The sequence below is a fragment of the Taurulus bubalis genome (genome assembly GCF_910589615.1).
Source record: "Taurulus bubalis genome assembly, chromosome: 10".
Taxonomy (NCBI): domain Eukaryota; kingdom Metazoa; phylum Chordata; class Actinopteri; order Perciformes; family Cottidae; genus Taurulus; species Taurulus bubalis.
Window position 1 is genome coordinate 27,869,234 of NC_136598.1, and position 13,539 is coordinate 27,882,772.

The 13,539-nt window shown below is 43.2% G+C and overlaps 1 protein-coding gene across 1 annotated transcript in view; it reads right to left on the bottom strand.

Annotated features, from left to right (window-relative positions):
- Positions 1 to 13,358: 13,358 nt before the first annotated feature.
- The window catches only part of LOC306742226 (fibroblast growth factor 12-like), a gene marked incomplete at its 5' end in the record, with an annotated part of 10,800 nt that continues 10,619 nt past the window's right edge, over positions 13,359 to 13,539 (bottom strand). The window contains one exon of the mRNA XM_079224573.1: positions 13,359 to 13,539. This exon is cut by the window's right edge and continues 285 nt beyond it.

Here is a 13,539-nt window from a genome sequence, read left to right on the forward strand (position 1 = left end):
CTCATGTCTTCATGTCTTCATGTCTTCATGTCCTCATGTCTTCATGTCTTCATGTCCTCATGTCCTCATGTCTTCATGTCTTCATGTCCTCATGTCCTCTTGTAGCTGGATGTCCTCATGTCTTCATGTCTTCATGTCCTCATGTCCTCATGTCTTCATGTCTTCCTGTCTTCATGTCTTCATGTCCTCATGTCTTCATGTCTTCATGTCCTCATGTCTTCATGTCTTCATGTCTTCCTGTCTTCATGTCTTCATGTCCTCATGTCCTCATGTCTTCATGTCTTCATGTCCTCATGTCCTCATGTCTTCATGTCTTCATGTCTTCATGTCCTCATGTCTTCATGTCTTCATGTCCTCATGTCTTCATGTCTTCATGTCCTCATGTCCTCATGTCTTCATGTCTTCATGTCTTCATGTCCTCATGTCTTCATGTCTTCATGTCCTCATGTCCTCTTGTAGCTGGATGTCCTCATGTCTTCATGTCTTCATGTCCTCATGTCCTCATGTCCTCATGTCTTCATGTCCTCATGTCTTCATGTCTTCATGTCTTCATGTCCTCATGTCCTCATGTCTTCATGTCTTCATGTCTTCATGTCCTCATGTCCTCATGTCTTCCTGTCTTCATGTCCTCATGTCCTCATGTCCTCATGTCTTCATGTCCTCATGTCTTCATGTCTTCATGTCTTCATGTCCTCATGTCCTCATGTCTTCATGTCTTCATGTCTTCATGTCCTCATGTCCTCATGTCTTCATGTCTTCATGTCCTCATGTCCTCATGTCCTCATGTCTTCATGTCCTCATGTCTTCATGTCTTCATGTCTTCATGTCCTCATGTCCTCATGTCTTCATGTCTTCATGTCTTCATGTCCTCATGTCCTCATGTCTTCCTGTCTTCATGTCTTCATGTCCTCATGTCTTCATGTCTTCATGTCCTCATGTCCTCATGTCTTCATGTCCTCATGTCTTCATGTCTTCATGTCCTCATGTCTTCATGTCTTCATGTCCTCATGTCTTCATGTCTTCATGTCCTCATGTCTTCATGTCTTCATGTCCTCATGTCTTCATGTCTTCATGTCCTCATGTCTTCATGTCCTCATGTCCTCATGTCTTCATGTCCTCATGTCTTCATGTCCTCATGTCTTCATGTCTTCATGTCCTCATGTCTTCATGTCTTCATGTCTTCATGTCCTCATGTCCTCATGTCTTCATGTCCTCATGTCCTCATGTCTTCATGTCTTCATGTCCTCATGTCTTCATGTCTTCATGTCCTCATGTCCTCTTGTAGCTGGATGTCCTCATGTCCTCATGTCCTCATGTCTTCATGTCCTCATGTCCTCATGTCTTCATGTCCTCATGTCTTCATGTCCTCATGTCCTCTTGTCCTCATGTCCTCTTGTAGCTGGATGTCCTCAGAGGGTTTTGAATCGTTCTCCAGCAGCAGATTCATGTTTTCGTGTCGCTCCCTCTTTAAAATTGGATGAAGCTCTTAAGACGTTGACGCATTACCGTCTACTGCAGAAGAGAGTATTTGTACTGCAGAAGAGAGTATTTGTACTGCAGAAGAGTGTATTTGTACTGCAGAAGAGAGTATTTGTACGGCAGAAGCGAGTATTTGTACTGCAGAAGAGAGTATTTGTACTGCAGAAGAGAGTATTGTACGGCAGAAGAGAGTATTGTACTGCAGAAGAGAGTATTGTACTGCAGAAGAGTATTTGTACTGCAGAAGAGAGTATTTGTACGGCAGAAGAGTGTATTTGTACTGCAGAAGAGAGTATTTGTACTGCAGAAGAGAGTATTGTACGGCAGAAGAGAGTATTGTACTGCAGAAGAGTATTTGTACTGCAGAAGAGAGTATTTGTACGGCAGAAGAGTGTATTTGTACGGCAGAAGAGAGTATTGTACTGCAGAAGAGAGTATTTGTACTGCAGAAGAGAGTTTTTGTACTGCAGAAGAGAGTATTTGTACTGCAGAAGAGAGTATTTGTACTGCAGAAGAGAGTATTTGTACTGCAGAAGAGAGTATTGTACGGCAGAAGAGTGTATTTGTACTGCAGAAGAGTGTAGTGTACGACAGAAGAGTGTATTTGTACTGCAGAAGAGAGTATTTGTACGGCAGAAGAGTGTATTGTACGACAGAAGAGTGTATTTATACTGCAGATGAGTGTATTTATACCGTAGAAGAGTGTATTTGTACGGCAGAAGAGTATATTTATTCGACAGAAGAGAGTATTTATACGGCAGAAGAGTGTATTGTACGACAGAAGAGTGTATTTATACGGCAGAAGAGTGTATTTATACTGCAAAAGAGTGTATTTATACGGCAGAAGAGGGTATTTGTATGGCAAAAGAGTGTATTTATTCGACAGAAGAGAGTTTTTATGCTGCAGAAGAGTGTATTTATACGGCAGAAGAGTGTATTTATACTGCAAAAGAGTGTATTTATACGGCAGAAGAGTGTATTGTACGACAGAAGAGTGTATTTATACGGCAGAAGAGAGTATTTATACGACAAAATAGTGTATTTGTACGGCAGAAGAGTGTATTTGTACGGCAGAAGAGTGTATTTGTACGGCAGAAGAGAGTATTTGTACAGCAGAAGAGAGTATTTGTACGGCAGAAGAGTGTATTTGTACGGCAGAAGAGAGTATTTGTACAGCAGAAGAGAGTATTTGTACAGCAGAAGAGTGTATTTGTACGGCAGAAGAGTGTATTTGTACGGCAGAAGAGAGTATTTGTACAGCAGAAGAGTGTATTTGTACAGCAGAAGAGAGTATTTGTACAGCAGAAGAGAGTATTTGTACAGCAGAAGAGAGTATTTGTACGGCAGAAGAGTGTATTTGTACAGCAGAAGAGAGTATTTGTACAGCAGAAGAGAGTATTTGTACAGCAGAAGAGTGTATTTGTACGGCAGAAGAGTGTATTTGTACGGCAGAAGAGAGTATTTGTACAGCAGAAGAGAGTATTTGTACGGCAGAAGAGTGTATTGTACAGCAGAAGAGTGTATTTGTACGGCAGAAGAGTGTATTTGTACAGCAGAAGAGTGTATTTGTACAGAGTGGCCGGTCGCTCTTTTAGCCCGCCGGTCCAACTTTGTGTTTTTGAAAGAAAAGCAGGAAACAGAAACGAGTCACAAACTCTTTTTTTTTTCTTCTCAATGCAAAGCATTTTATTTTGAAACTCATATGGAAGAGAACAGCAGAAAGAAAATGAAATAACCAGGAAATGCTCCCTCTTGTCAATAGTTGGTTTTTCATTTCTGTTTTGTTCACTCCACACATTCAATTCAATTTAAACTTTTTTTGTTCTTTAAATGAAACTTAATTGAATTAAATATAATCAAAGGAGAAGATGAGGTAATATGAAAGATGAATAATATAAAAGCTCCTAAACCTTTATTGAGTTTATGATTTAAAGCTACAATAATCTTTTTTTTGGTGTTGGTTCTAGTGCCCCCTGTGGACTAAAGAGGTAGTGTTGGTTCTAGTGCCCCCTGTGGACTAAAGAGGTAGTGTTGGTTCTGGTCCTGTGGACTAAAAAGGTAGTGTTGGTTCTGGCGCCCCCTGTGGACTAAAAAGGTAGTGTTGGTTCTGGTGCCCCCTGTGGACTGAAGTGGTAGTGTTGGTTCTGGCGCCCCCTGTGGACTAAAGAGGTAGTGTTGGTTATAGTGCCCCCTGTGGACTAAAGAGGTAGTGTTGGTTCTGGCGCCCCCTGTGGACTAAAGAGGTAGTGTTGGTTCTAGGGCCCCCTGTGGACTAAAGAGGTAGTGTTGGTTCTGGTGCCCCCTGTGGACTGAAGTGGTAGTGTTGGTTCTGGCGCCCCCTGTGGACTAAAGAGGTAGTGTTGGTTATAGTGCCCCCTGTGGACTAAAGAGGTAGTGTTGGTTCTGGCGCCCCCTGTGGACTAAAGAGGTAGTGTTGGTTATAGTGCCCCCTGTGGACTAAAGAGGTAGTGTTGGTTCTGGCGCCCCCTGTGGACTAAAGAGGTAGTGTTGGTTCTAGGGCCCCCTGTGGACTAAAGAGGTAGTGTTGGTTCTGGTGCCCCCTGTGGATTAAAGAGGTAGTGTTGGTTCTGGCGCCCCCTGTGGACTAAAGAGGTAGTGTTGGTTCTTTCGCCCCCTGTGGACTAAAGTGGTAGTGTTGGTTCTGGCGCCCCCTGTGGACTAAAGAGGTAGTGTTGGTTCTTTCGCCCCCTGTGGACTAAAGTGGTAGTGTTGGTTCTAGTGCCCCCTGTGGACTAAAGTGGTAGTGTTGGTTCTGGTGCCCCCTGTGGACTAAAGAGGTAGTGTTGGTTCTGGTGCCCCCTGTGGACTAAAGAGGTAGTGTTGGTTCTGGTGCCCCCTGTGGACTAAAGTGGTAGTGTTGGTTCTAGTGCCCCCTGTGGACTAAAGTGGTAGTGTTGGTTCTGGTGCCCCCTGTGGACTAAAGAGGTAGTGTTGGTTCTGGTTCCCCCTGTGGACTAAAGAGGTAGTGTTGGTTCTAGGGCCCCCTGTGGACTAAAGAGGTAGTGTTGGTTCTGGCGCCCCCTGTGGACTAAAGAGGTAGTGTTGGTTCTTTCGCCCCCTGTGGACTAAAGTGGTAGTGTTGGTTCTGGCGCCCCCTGTGGACTAAAGAGGTAGTGTTGGTTCTGGTGCCCCCTGTGGACTAAAGAGGTAGTGTTGGTTCTAGTGCACACTGTGGTTTCTACTGGTCTCTACTGGTCTCTCTCTACTGGTCTCAACTGGTCTCTACTGGTCTCTCTCTACTGGTCTCTACTGGATCTGGGCTGAAGGGGTTTCTAACAAAAGCTTCTCAGTAAAAAGAAAACCAACAGGAATGAAAAACGAGGCCGACACAGAATCTTTAATATCATTATTTTTTTTATTTTTCCATAACATTTTTCACCCGCTGCGTATGTCGCGATGACTTCTTTATCCTAGATGAACGTTATGAAGCGTAATGAACGTATTGAAGCGTAATGAACATTATGAAGCGTAATGAACGTTGTGAAGTGTTATGAAGCGTAATGAACGTCATGAAGCGTTATGAAGCGTAATGAACGTTATGAAGCGTTATGAAGCGTTATGAAGTGTAATGAACGTCATGAAGTATAATGAACGTTATGAAGTGTTATGAAGCGTTATGAAGCGTAATGAACGTTATGAAGCGTAATGAACGTTATGAAGCGGTATGAAGCGTAATGAACGTTATGAAGCGTAATGAATGTTATGAAGCGTTATGAAGTGTACTGAACGTTATGAAGTGTTATGAAGCATTATGAAGCGTATTGAACGTTATGAAGCGGTATGAAGCGTAATGAACGTTATGAAGCGTAATGAACGTTATGAAGCGTCAGGAAGGTGAAACACAAAGAAACTGACCAATCAGAGCCTCTCGCTCGGTCATGACATCATCGTGAACATTATGGTTTTTAAGTTATGAAGACTGAACCGCCCACGCTGCCTTCAGGTGACTTTACAACCTCCGTAATTACAAGAATCTTAGTGGGTAACTTATGATCGATAAATCAATAACCTTGTGTGTTAATCAAGAAGAGTTTAAAGTTAATATTCAAATGATGTTCATTCACACGACGACAACTTTAAAGGAAAACTATATTTAAAAGAAATATTTTATTAATCTTCCAACATTTAAATTGTTTTGGCATTAAAAGTCATAAAATAAGAACTTTAAAGTCATACTACCTGATTTAAAATCATTATTATTATTATTTAAAAAATCGTATTAATTCCTTTTATTCTCACTAAAAAGTTCATCAGGAAAAAACATTTAAACACAATTCAATGAAAATAATAAATACAAAATATTAAATTATTTTTTAAATCAGAAAACGAACTTTTAGAACTGACTTTTACGTGATTTCCTGACGTGACATGAAGGCAGCGCCGCTGAAACAAGGCGACGTGGAAAAGACAACATTCCTGTCCCGTGTTTGTTCACAAACATGAAAACAACAACATTCATAATTCATGAGCAGAAGAGTTTCTGTTGGTTCCCCAAAAAACAAAAACCCCAAACTGGAAGACTTTCTCAGAGGCAGTACGGTGGATTGTGATTGGTTCGTTCTTTTCAGTCCGAGAAATAAAAGAACATGAATCTCCATAAAGAAAATGCCGTGGCAGCCAATCAGAGCGGACCTCTGTAGCCCGCCCCCTCTTTTCTTGTTCTCATGCAAAAAAACTTTTTTTCTGACGTCCAAAAAATAAATCCAAAGTTGTTCAGTCTTTTATTGTGGCGGGTTCCTGTGTCGGCCGATCGGAGGTGACGGGAGTTTCCCAAAAATCATCTTGACGGGAAGATTAAAGAAACTGATCGTCCGTCTGCAGACGGTTTCATTATTTACAGATAATCAACGTTTCACCTTTCATTTCCAGCTTTTGATCCTTCAGAAGAGATATTATTATTTATTATATTCATCTTTCATTTCTCTGATCTGAGACTAAAACACTCGACTGCTCGCGTGGACAATAAATACAAAACGTTTATAGTGAAACGATTACTCAAATGACTTCATAATAAAATAATAAAAGGTAGAATTTTAATCATATTGTATATATATATATATATATATATATATATACGATACGTTTGGTACGATTCGTACATAATACATATATATATATATATATATATATATATATATATATATATATGTATTTTATATTTCTGTGTTGAGAGAAAAAAACACAAATCAATATTTACACATATTTAAAAAAAGAAAGAGTAAATGAAATATGGCTTAAGCGTCCAGCTGTCATCATTATTATTATTACAAAGGCAGTGATAGATTACTACGTGGAACAGGAAGTGGAGGTCGACTGGTTGATCTTTGTAAACGGAGAAAAGTCAAGATGCTTTTTGGGAAACGGGTGACGTGAGAGGAAGGAGGAAGGTCTGCGGCCTCGTCTCCTCGTCGTTCATCAGAGTTATTTAACTCCACTATTTACAGGAACCCACGCGGTGCGTTCAGGGTCTCGTGGGGATGACGACGTTGAGACGAGGTCGGAGGGAAGCTTGGCTCACAGTTTTTAGGGGCAGTGCTTTCCGTCTGGACGAAACAGGGCAGTGTTAGATAAGACTCCGGGTTACCCAACCGGCGGCCGACACCTGAACGCAACACCGGAGGAGACGGAGAGGACGCTGATGGCAAGGACGCTTTGACGAACTCCTGCAAGGTTCCAGCCAAAGGGGTTTTAATTCATTTCATCTGCTTCTACTACTTATTTCAATGAATGTCCAACGAACACGAGTAAACGTTGAAGGACTTCATTACCCACAAACCCCTGGTTTTAAGACAGACACAGAGAGTTCGGCCTTTAGAAACCTTTAACTGAAATAAATACCGTCCTGGTCTTCACTTGCTGAGTAACGTCTGACTTTCGAGCAGTTTTGCTCTCAAGCGACATCATGACATCATCAGCGTGCTCTCTGGCTCCGCCTCCTGCTGGAAGCTCAGAGAACGTCTTGATTCCCAGGTTTCTTCAACGCATCACGGGTAGAAAGCCTGCAGACGCGTAGCAGCGTTTCTGAATGTGATGATATCTGACGAGAGAAGAAGGAATCTAAAAACACTCATCCATCAGAAACTACTGGTGATCCTTCCATCTCCAATCCAATTATTCCCAGAGTCGAGTGAGAGGAGCCAATCACGTCGTGTGCTTGTAAAAATAAATGTGCATGATTGCAATCAGCCAATCAGAGTGCAGCATGTCAGACGGCGTCACAACAACAGGACGAGTCTGAAGAACGGGAACAAAAAATGTATCGTATTGTACGTATCGTATCGTACCAAACGTATCGTACGTATCGTACCAAATGTATCGTATCAAGTATTGTACGTATTGTACCAAATGTATCGCACGTATTGTACCAAACATATCAAACCAAATCTATCGTACGTATCGTACCAAACGTATCGTACGTATCTTACCAAACGTATTGTACATATCGTACGTATCGTACCAAACGTATCGTACCAAACATATCGTACCAAACATATCAAACCAAATCTATCGTACGTATCGTACCAAACGTATCGTACGTATCTTACCAAACGTATCGTACATATCGTACGTATCGTACCAAACGTATCGTACCAAACGTATCGTACGTATCTTACCAAACGTATTGTACATATCGTACGATTCGTACCAAACGTATCGTACATATCGTACGTATCGTACCAAACGTATCGTACCAAACGTATCGTACGTATCTTACCAAACGTATTGTACATATCGTACGATTCGTACCAAACGTATCGTACCAAACGTATTGTACCTATCATACCAAACGTATCGTACGAATCGTACCAAACGTATCGTACGAATCGTACCAAACGTATCGTACGTATCTTACCAAACGTATCGTACGTATCTTACCAAACGTATCGTACATATCGTACGTATCGTACCAAACGTATCGTACATATCTTACCAAACGTATCGTACGTATCTTACCAAACGTATCGTACATATCGTACGTATCGTACCAAACGTATCTTACCAAACGTATCGTACGTATCTTACCAAACGTATCGTACATATCGTACGTATCGTACCAAACGTATCTTACCAAACGTATCGTACGTATCTTACCAAACGTATCGTACATATCGTACGTATCGTACCAAACGTATCGTACCAAACATATCGTACGAATCGTACCAAACGTATCGTACCAAACGTATTGTACCTATCTTACCAAACGTATCGTACGAATCGTACCAAACGTATTGTACCTATCTTACCAAACGTATCGTACGAATCGTACCAAACGTATTGTACGTACAATACGCTTGGTACGATACCTTTGATACGTTTGGTACGATACGTTTGGTATGATACGTTTGGTACGATACGTATGATACGTTTGGTACGATAAGTTTGGTACGATACGTTTGGTACGATAAGTTTGGTACGATACGTTTGGTACGATAAGTTTGGTACGATACGTACAATACGTTTGGTACGATACGTTTGGTACGATAAGTTTGGTACGATACGTACGATACGTTTGGTACGATACCTTCGATACGTTTGGTACGATACGTTTGGTACGATACGTACGATACGTTTGGTACGATACGTACGATACGTTTGGTACGATACGTACGATACGTTTGGTACGATACGTACGATACGTTTGGTACGATACGTACGATACCTTTGGTACGATATGTACGATACGTTTGGTACGATACGTTTGGTACGATACGTACGATACGTTTGGTACGATACGTACGATACGTTTGGTACGATACCTTTGGTACGATACGTACGATACGTTTGGTACGATACCTTTGGTACGATACGTACGATACGTTTGGTACGATACCTTTGGTACGATACGTACGATACGTTTGGTACGATACGTACGATACGTACAATACGTTTGGTACGATACCTTCGATACGTTTGGTACGATACGTACGATACGTTTGGTACGATATGTTTGGTCGATACCTTTGGTACGATACGTACAATACGTTTGGTACGATATCTTTGATATGTTTGGTACGATACGTTTGGCACGATACGTACGATATGTACAATACGTTTGGTACGATACGTTTGGTACGATACGTACGATATGTACAATACGTTTGGTACGATACGTACGATACGTACAATACGTTTGGTACAATACCTTTGGTACGATATGTACGATACGTTTGGTACGATACGTTTGGTACGATATGTACGATACGCTTGGTACGATACCTTTGGTACGATATGTACGATACGTTTGGTACGATATGTACGATACGTTTGGTACGATACGTTTGGTACGATGCGTACGATACGTACGATACGTACAATACGCTTGGTACGATACCTTTGGTACGATATGTACGATACGTTTGGTACGATACGTTTGGTACGATGCGTACGATATGTACAATACGTTTGGTACGATACGTTTGGTACGATATGTACAATACGTTTGGTACGATACGTTTGGTACGATACGTACGATATGTACAATACGTTTGGTACAATACGTTTGGTACGATACATACGATACGTTTGGTACGAAACGTACGATAAGTTTGGTGCAATACGTATCGTACCGAACGTATTGCACCAAACGTATCGTACATTCGTATCGTATCTAGTTTCTCGTCTTGTATCACATCCCATAGCAGTGGGCCGTGAGGTCAGTTCTGTTCAGACTGGATCAGTTACACAACTCAGCTGTTAGCGTCTTAGCTGTTAGCACCTTAGCTGCTAGCGTCTCCATAAATCATTTAAAGCCCCCAAACGGCTACGTGTTCTTTTTTTGAAAAATACATCCCATCATATTTCTGCTCGGCCCCTGAACGCAGCACAGACAGAAATAATTATCTTTCAGATATGTGTCCTGAAGACAACTGAGACTCTAGAGATTGAGGACCAGCAGGGTCCTGAAGACACCAGACTCTAGAGACCCAGGACACCTAAAGGTATCGCTCCAAGTTCATTTTAAACATCCCATCATCTCGTTCACCCCTAAAAGGTTATCAAGGCTTTTTTTGATAATCTCTATTAATTGCACTCTTTTCCACATCATATTGCAGCTGCTACACAATCACATGTCCATCTCATATCATTATTATTATGGAGGGTTCTGTTGATGGGTTCTCTCTCGAAAGGAACAGGAAGTGATTGGATGGAAATCAACGTAGAAACTGATGGATGATGTTCAAGCTGCAGGAACGTGAAGATAAATGGTTCTAGAGGCTAGCAGCTCTGAAGGGAACTAGAACCGGATCCTCCGGTCCCCACAGAACAGGAAGTCCTCGTTGGAGGCTTTTTTATCGCCAGCGTCCGCAAACAAAGAAACCCACGAAATGAAAGAAAGAAACGAAGCGATGTGCAGCCGACGGAGAAGACACGGGAAACACTCTTCTCTGATTGGACAGAACAACAGGAAGTAGAAGAAGAAGAAGAAGAAGAAGAAGAAGAAGAAGCGTGTCGAAAGTGCGAAAGTGTTTGCATTCATTAGAAACAGGAAGTGAAGATACTACACAGGAAGTGAAGGTTCTACACAGGAAGTGAAGGTTCTACATGGCTTAAAGCTTCAGAGTTCTCAGCGGTGATGATGACGATGATTACAACATGGCGATGAAGAGTCGGTGTGCTCGCCTCCGGTCAGCCGGGCTTTTTTGCATAAAATGTAAATCATCATCATCAACGTCCTGATTTTTTTTAAATTCCCATCTTTAAACAAGCCCCGCCCCCTCCCGGATGCCCCCCCGCCACATTTTAAATATTTATATATGAGCAGAAGATTTTTCCTGTTTTTTTTAGTTTTCAGCTTCTTTTTTCTCTTTGTTTTCGCCGCCGTCGTCGGTGTGGTGGTTGTTGTTGTTGTTGTTGTCGTCGGTGTGGTGGTTGTTGTTGTTGTTGTCGTCGGTGTGGTGGTTGTTGTTGTTGTTGTTGTCGTCGATGTGGTGGTTGTTGTTGTTGTCGTCGGTGTGGTGGTTGTTGTTGTTGTTGTCGTCGATGTGGTGGTTGTTGTTGTTGTTGGTGGTGGCGGTGTGGTGGTTGTTGTTGTTGTTGTCGTCGGTGTGGTGGTTGTTGTTGTTGTTGTTGTTGTCGTCGGTGTGGTGGTTGTTGTTGTTGTTGTTGTCGTCGATGTGGTGGTTGTTGTTGTTGTTGGTGGTGGCGGTGTGGTGGTTGTTGTTGTTGTTGTCGTTGATGTGGTGGTTGTTGTTGTTGTTGTTGGTGGCGGTGTGGTGGTGGTTGTTGTTGTCGTCGGTGTGGTGGTTGTTGTTGTTGTTGGTGGCGGTGTGGTGGTGGTTGTTGTTGTCGTCGGTGTGGTGGTTGTTGTTGTTGTTGGTGGCGGTGTGGTGGTGGTTGTTGTTGTCGTCGGTGTGGTGGTTGTTGTTGTTGTTGGTGGCGGTGTGGTGGTGGTTGTTGCAGGGCTCTCAAGTTTTTAAGACAGGTAAGAGTGACATATCCCCCCCACTCCCCCCCCCCCCCCCTCCGTATGCCCACAAACCAGCCCATTATTATTATTAGCTTCATTTTCATTGGTTGCTGGATTACATTTCACCCAGATACAACAGATACGTTTTTCTGATTGGCTATTCGTGTAGCCCATTTCTTTTTTTGATTGGCTGATGAGTGGCACCGCGGCAGAACGCCAGGGGATTCGGGGAGACGTGCTTGATTCCTCCATGCTGAGGGCAGCGACCAGGTCATGTTTGTGCTGCGGCACATTAAATAGCCTAGAGGTTTTTTCAGTCACGCTCAATGCGTGACACTTGAGAGCCCTGTTGTTGTTGTTGTTGTCGTCGGTGTGATGGTTGTTGTTGGTGGCGGTGTGGTGGTTGTTGTTGTTGTTGGCGGTGTGGTGGTTGTTGTTGTTGTTGGTGGCGGTGTGGTGGTGGTTGTTGCAGGGCTCTCAAGTTTTTAAGACAGGTAAGAGTGACATATCCCCCCCCCTCCCCCCCCCCCCCCTCCGTATGCCCACAAACCAGCCCATTATTATTATTAGCTTCATTTTCATTGGTTGCTGGATTACATTTCACCCAGATACAACAGATACGTTTTTCTGATTGGCTATTCGTGTAGCCCATTTCTTTTTTTGATTGGCTGATGAGTGGCACCGCGGCAGAACGCCAGGGGATTCGGGGAGACGTGCTTGATTCCTCCATGCTGAGGGCAGCGACCAGGTCATGTTTGTGCTGCGGCACATTAAATAGCCTTGAGGTTTTTTCAGTCACGCTCAATGCGTGACACTTGAGAGCCCTGTTGTTGTTGTCGTCGGTGTGATGGTTGTTGTTGGTGGCGGTGTGGTGGTTGTTGTTGTTGTTGGCGGTGTGGTGGTTGTTGTTGTTGTTGGCGGTGTGGTGGTTGTTGTTGTCTTCGGTGTGGTGGTTGTTGTTGTCTTCGGTGTGGTGGTTGTTGTTGTTGGTGGCGGTGTGGTGGTTGTTGTTGTTGTCTTCGGTGTGGTGGTTGTTGTTGTTGGTGGCGGTGTGGTGGTTGTTGTTGTTGTTGGCGGTGTGGTGGTTGTTGTTGTCTTCGGTGTGGTGGTTGTTGTTGTTGGTGGCGGTGTGGTGGTTGTTGTTGTTGTTGTCGGCGGTGTGGTGGTTGTTGTTGTCGTCAGTGTGGTGGTTGTTGTTGTCTTCGGTGTGGTGGTTGTTGTTGTTGGTGGCGGTGTGGTGGTTGTTGTTGGTGGTGGCGGTGTGGTGGTTGTTGTTGTCTTCGGTGTGGTGGTTGTTGTTGTTGTTGTCTTCGGTGTGGTGGTTGTTGTTGTTGGTGGCGGTGTGGTGGTTGTTGTTGTTGTCGGCGGTGTGGTGGTTGTTGTTGTCGTCAGTGTGGTGGTTGTTGTTGGTGGCGGTGTGGTGGTTGTTGTTGTTGTCGGCGGTGTGGTGGTTGTTGTTGTTGTCGTCAGTGTGGTGGTTGTTGTTGGTGGCGGTGTGGTGGTTGTTGTTGTTGTCGGCGGTGTGGTGGTTGTTGTTGGTGGCGGTGTGGTGGTTGTTGTTGTTGTCGGCGGTGTGGTGGTTGTTGTTGTTGTTGGCGGTGTGGTGGTTGTTGTTGTTGTTGTCGTCGATG